Below are 6,275 nucleotides of genomic sequence, written 5' to 3'. Positions count from 1 at the left end.
CTGAAGACTCCATGAATGCCAAATAAAGTTTCCATGTCCTGACTAATCCACTGGCTATCCATCACTCTGCAGGCCTGCTTCCAGTTCTAATTCCCTTTGTTTTTTTCTTGGCTTGTCTGAACCACTTGTCCTACACAGACATCAATGAAAACAGGTTTTCCTCTTGGGAAAAATCCCACTAAAAGATATCTTCCAGTAGCCTCTCCTCCTTTAGTGCACACAGAGCTGCCTTGCCTTCAGTGTTTTCAATCTGAGCTGTTCTTGGCATTTAGATCCCATCCTGGACTGAATTTCTCCATATGTAGCTGGGAACAAGTGAGGTATAACCTGGAAAAAACACTTCCTAATTGTTCATCAGACATATGGAATCAAATTGCTCCTATTTCTAGGCATGACAGTCCTTCAACTAGACCTACAACTGCAGTGAATTGAGTTAAAGTCCACACTACCACAAAAATACACAACACTGAATGGTGTCACTGTCCAGGAGGAACAGATCTGATGTGACTCACAGGGCAGAGAGTTTATCAGAAGGCAAATTTTTTAAGGGAAAGCCACATCTTTACATGGAATCTTTCATGGAGGCTTTTTGGCAGAATTCTCTGTTCCTGAATAAGCACTGAATAAGCCTGCAACATGACAAATATTAGCCCAAAATGAAAATACAAGGGAAAATTCCACTACGCTGCTCTGATTATGTAGAAGACCAGGGAGAAATGACTTTGAGGCACTTTGATGACAATTCACAGCTGAAATACGTCATCCAGGGATGAAGTGTTTTTATCAAATCTCAGCTTCCCTTGTGAAGAAGGTAGGCCTAGTTTACTGACCTTCAAAGCACTAATTTAAATCATTGTAGTTTGGGCCTGTACATTTTCTATAAAGTAATTTTTGAATTTTAAAGGAGTTCATCACTGTAATCTCTGCATGAGCCAAAAAAGCAGCAGTAAAACTCACTTTCAAGCTCCACACCACTAAAACTTCACAACCTTCTCTAGATCTAATTGATTACAAGCACAGAGCCTCAGAGTGTGGCAGTAAATTAGTTTTTAATCTTTTCAGAGATAGTAAAAGTTTAGGTGAACTGTAACCTAAAACACTGGCAGGGCAAGGGCCAATTTAGCAGAGCTGCAATTGTTGCCCACAAGTTTCTGCCAAGTCATATCCAAAATATTCAAATCCATGGAAACTCACACTAACGTAGCAATTGCTAAGAATTTAAAAGTGGTGTGTGTGAATGCACAAACATAGAAGGCAGAAATCAAAGCAGCCAGAATATACTTCCATTCAAAAAACACAATTCTCAACTTGCAATGTGATGCTTAATTATTCACCCAAGGTTCAGCCAAGCCAATGAAAGCAATTCCACTGGTTTCAGAGGGACCAACAACAGCAAAAAATATTCAAAATATAGTCAGCAGGCAGCAAGCAAAGTGTCAGATGTTAATCTGATTGTGCTGTAATCACCTGCAGCCTGGGCTGGTGGCAAAGCACATGGAAAAGCCCCACAGATAAATAAATGACTCAGAAATTAAAGACCCAGCTGGCAGCCCACAGCATGTTCTCCTTCTAGGAATGCAAATGGGGGGAATTAGTTTAGCTGGCTGAGCCCAAGGTCAGGTCTTGGCTGATGGGAGTGGCTGTGAAGAAAGCTGGAAATGAGGACTTGCACTTCCTTATCTCAGGAGCTGATCTTAAGCTGAGACTTTCCTGCTGATCCTGGCTCTGCATCTGTGCCCACACATCTCCAGGACTGACCAACACCCACTGCCCAGGATTCTGGGACTGGCCTCAGACCTGCCCTGGCACAGCTGATGGTCCCTGCACTACATCCCACCCTGAGCCCTCCTGCCTCCGTTACCCAATAGACAAAGAACCTTGAAAAAAATATTTCCCTTGTGCTCTGGGTTTTAGTTTTCCCTACACCTATTGAGTCCTTTTCTCCTTTTCCTAAAATACCAGGCAGTCTTTCCAGAGCAGGGTTGGGCTCAAATGCTTTAATAAAAACAAGCATTTATTCACTCAAGTTGGACAAAAATTAATACTTGGATATTCCCATTTAAATAACTGCTTTATGCACATAAATTAATATATACACAGTTAAAATAGTATCACAAAGAACTGTTTCTCCAGGATGGCCTATGACAGGACAGACTCACATTGCTGGCTTTATTTTTCCTTAGATATTCAAAGGCAGCATCCCTCTTCTTTCCAATTCTTATTCCTTTTAATGGCTTCTCCAGAGTTTTTAATGCAAGACCTTGTGCTCATCAGCATATCAAGCACAACTGATAGTAGTGAATATGCAAAAAGTAGACTAGAAGGAAAAAAATTGGCATTTTTTAGTGCTCCTTTTATTTCAACATCTGGATTTCACTGGAGTGGATATTTTTCTCCCCTACCACGAGCTCAGTGTTTCATCATGGCTATCACTCCCAGATTGCTCGTGTAAGAACATCCCACTAAGGGAACCAGTGACTATTTGTCTTTAATAACAATAAAAATTGGATTGCATGGAGCAATCTGGGATGAATTGTGCCATCCATTTCCAGGAGAGAAGCAGTAACAACTCATTACTTTTCCCAAGGAGTTTGTGGTTCTCAGAAGATGAAGGACCCAGCATGCTGCCATTCAGGAAGTGCACTGTTACATTTACCCAAAAAGTTCACTGCCATTTTCAGAGAAAGCTGTTTAAAAAATGATGGATTTCCAGAGGATGCTTTGAGCATTTATATGTCAGTGAAAGAAACTAGGAAAACAGTTTTCCTAGTTTTTAAGTAAAGTTACTCTGGAGTGAAGCTTTTAAAAATTATTTCTTATTAAGGTATTTCAAGAGCAATGAGAGCTCAATTAAGATGCTGTCCACAGACTATCACACTACTGAAAGATTATCTTAAAATATGGAAAAAAACCCCTTAAAAATGCTAAATAATTATGTCATTGCTAGTTAACAATATTCTTTCCTAAATGAAAAACACAAGACATAAATATAATGACAGTAAAACCTTTGGGAGTATAGAACTCTTTTCTTATTTACCTTTTACAGAAAGCTTTTTATCAATGCTCTTTCTATCCATTTGGAGACAGGGAAGCAAATGCTTCCTCATCAGGAGGTGAGGGGAATTGTTCAGTGGCAGAGGAGGGAGCAGAACCTTTGCTCCTCACCTGAGACGGTGCCAACATCTCTCCAAGAAACATCTTAGCAGAAAAGAGGCTCATTTTACCAGTTCTCTTCTTTTAAAAATATGCACATGTGCTCCATTGTATGATCTGACATTCAGAGCTGACTAAATTATACAGTGATCTTAAGATATTTTTAACCACACTTACTTTGCAGCTGGAACATGTCTCACAAGTAGCCTGCAGGAGCTTTACAGCTCACAACTTACTGTGATCCCCAGTATTTTTTAAGTTTCCTTCTCCTTTGTGTCCTTGTGTAACAGATTCAAAGCCAACTGTGTTGGGTTTAAAAAATGAAATTAAATTAAGAAGGCAACTTCACACAGGAAAATGCTTGATCCCTAATGCTCAGCCTGAATACCTTTTTAAACCTGGCAAAGAGCCCAATTCTCTTGGGTTTCAAGGAGACACAGGATGCAAAGTGCTCGTTATTCACAGAGCATTTTAAAAGCAGTTCATGTCCACAGGAGCTTCCTGCTTCCTCACCCACTCTTGGGGTTGGAAGAAGAACTGGAAAGGCTGTTTATTCCTATTATCTCCATGCCCCTGGCTGGTCACCCCAGAGGAAAAGAAACAGCCAAGAATTCCTTTTCCCTGCTTCCAGGAACACCATGGAAGCAGCTGGTGGCAGGGAGCAAAGGGGGCATTTTGATTCCTCCCAACCTGTCACCTGCCTTGCACAGTTTTCATGTTACTTTTTTTAGGCCACTTTTTTTTTTCTTTTCCCCCAATTTATTGCAATAAAAGCAATGCATTAAGAAGCAGTGTTTTGACAAGAGAAATCAAGGCAAGACTGCAGAACTGTTCCTTTTAAAGTAATTATCAAAGTCCAAATTCATTTTAGCAAGGAAATCTGAGCTTTAACCCAATAATTAATGGAGATGATTCCAGAAAGAGGACTCATTTTTCATATAGTGCAATGACAAATCTTGTTTCCATAAATGAGGTGAGAAGGCTTGTGAGCATGCTGCCAAGTTTCAGCCAACATAGATTGTTAAACACCAAGGCCTCCAAGAAGTAATTTTATTTTCTATATTTATGTAGAGCTGAGTTTTCTCCAGGGCACAGAACAAACTGACTGTCAAAAGCTGCAGCCTCTAAAATCCAGACACAGCACATTTTGCTTTATTCAATTTATTCCCCTTGTTGTCAAAATAAGAAAAAATGCTGCTAAAGATGCAGATGATACAGTTTGTGTAACTTTAATAGTTTCACTTTTAGTTGGGATTGTCATTTATAATATGGGCAGGGTGAGAAGTTCATTACCTCTGTAGAGGCAGCAAAAGAAGTTTCTAAATACAAATTGGAGCAACAACCACCAAGAGTCCTGAGCTCAAATATGTCCCAAGAAGAAAACAGCAGGTTATTAACACACTATTTAGGTGAAGTAAGAATTTCTTACATTCTTTGTGGTTGAAGTCAATAAAGTTTAACTGCAATGCAAGACCTACATGGAACTTTCCCCTACAGTTTCTACTCTAAAACACACCTGTGGGTAAATTGGAAAACAGCCAAAAAAAGTGCAAATTCAGTGAAAGTTCACATGAAAATTCAGTTCTAGTGTGTCTAATGGTACTGACCCCATTGCCTGGATGCCATTAAAAATGGGAATGTTGGAAACCAACCTGCTGCAATCAGTGGAGCTCTGTCAAGGTCAAGTGTCTCTGAACACGGGGTTCATCAAGAACTCAGCGTGACAAACATCAGTCCAGTTTACACCTGGCCTGCAGCAATTGGCCCTGGACTGGGAAAGCCCTATTAAAGGAAATTGCAGAAGTGATTTCTGCCATAAAGGGCTGGGGAAGAGAGGGAGAGAAGGGGAAAAACTATCAGTGAAGTGTTCAATAAAGGTCTCCTTTTAAAGTGACTTGAAACCAGGTTCACCACCACACACGTTTCTCCTCCTAAAGCAAAGTCAAAAGAGTAAATTCCAGAACATTAAAAAACTCAAGTCAGATCTCTCCAAGATTAGAATGATACTGTATTTTCTGGAATCAATGGATCTTGAAAGATGCTTAGGGCTGTATTAGGAGTTCTTTTACCCCTGAAGGAGAGTACACTAAAATCTGTTCAATATGCTGTCACGTGGGCATACTGATTTAGACTTTTAATTGCTAAGCTTTCTGAATACATCTCAAAACACTTTGGGTTAGATTATGTGAACTATTAGAAATTAACTCTGGGTATATTTCCCTTCCAGACCCTCTTCCCTGTACTACTCCCAAACAAAAAACAAGATGTAAATTATACATGGCAAGCAGCATGAAAAGTGAAAAAAATACACAGATAATGGCTCCTATTTCTTTCCTCAGCCATGCAGAGCTGGGTGCTGTGCAGGCATGGCAGGAGGGATGTGAAGCTACAATTTCAAGACCAAAGGAAGCTGAGAAAGCCACCTTTACTTAGCACACACAGATCATGATGTTCTCCCAGGAAGCCTGGGCATTTATGCATTCCTGGAAAAAGTGAGCATTGAATGCTGCCCTTCTGATCTGTTGGTGGTTTTCCCCTCCCACTCTGCACTAATGGAAATATTGGCCCACACAGCTCTTATTGCCTTGCACTAAGTGCAGAAAAGGAAATTTCTATTATTTAGAAATTACTTATTAATAAGTAATTGCTAATTATTATTTTTCCTTGAAGCACTCTGTGTTCCTATTATCTCTCATTATAAGCCAAGGAAATGCATAATGAGTTGCCTGGTACCTGTTCCTTGCAGAGAACTGAATCTGTAGGGATGCACCCTAAAATGGTACAAACAAATAGAAGGTGCTGGACATATTGGAACACAGGCTGGAAAAAACAACAAAACAAACAACCAAGCATCAGGAAACAGCTACAGGAAAATGGACACCATCACAGGAGGTTTTCAAGCTGCAGCTGGACATGGTGCTAGATAGTCTTGTCTGTGCTCCCTTTTCCATGACAGGCTGGACCAGATGATCTTTCGAGGTCCTTTCCAACCTGAGCTGTTCTATGATTCCATGTTTAAAATAGCTAATTCACCTTCTGGGAAGCAGACTACTTTTCCACAGTCTTACTGTGACTTAAGGCTTGATTTGCCACCAGTACATGTCATGGGCAGTGTTAACTCC

The sequence above is a fragment of the Pipra filicauda genome, unplaced genomic scaffold (genome assembly GCF_003945595.2).
Source record: "Pipra filicauda isolate LSUMZ 115617 unplaced genomic scaffold, ASM394559v2 scaffold77_size3566232_pilon, whole genome shotgun sequence".
Taxonomy (NCBI): Eukaryota; Metazoa; Chordata; class Aves; order Passeriformes; family Pipridae; genus Pipra; species Pipra filicauda.
Note: the sequence above shows the minus strand (reverse complement) of the source record.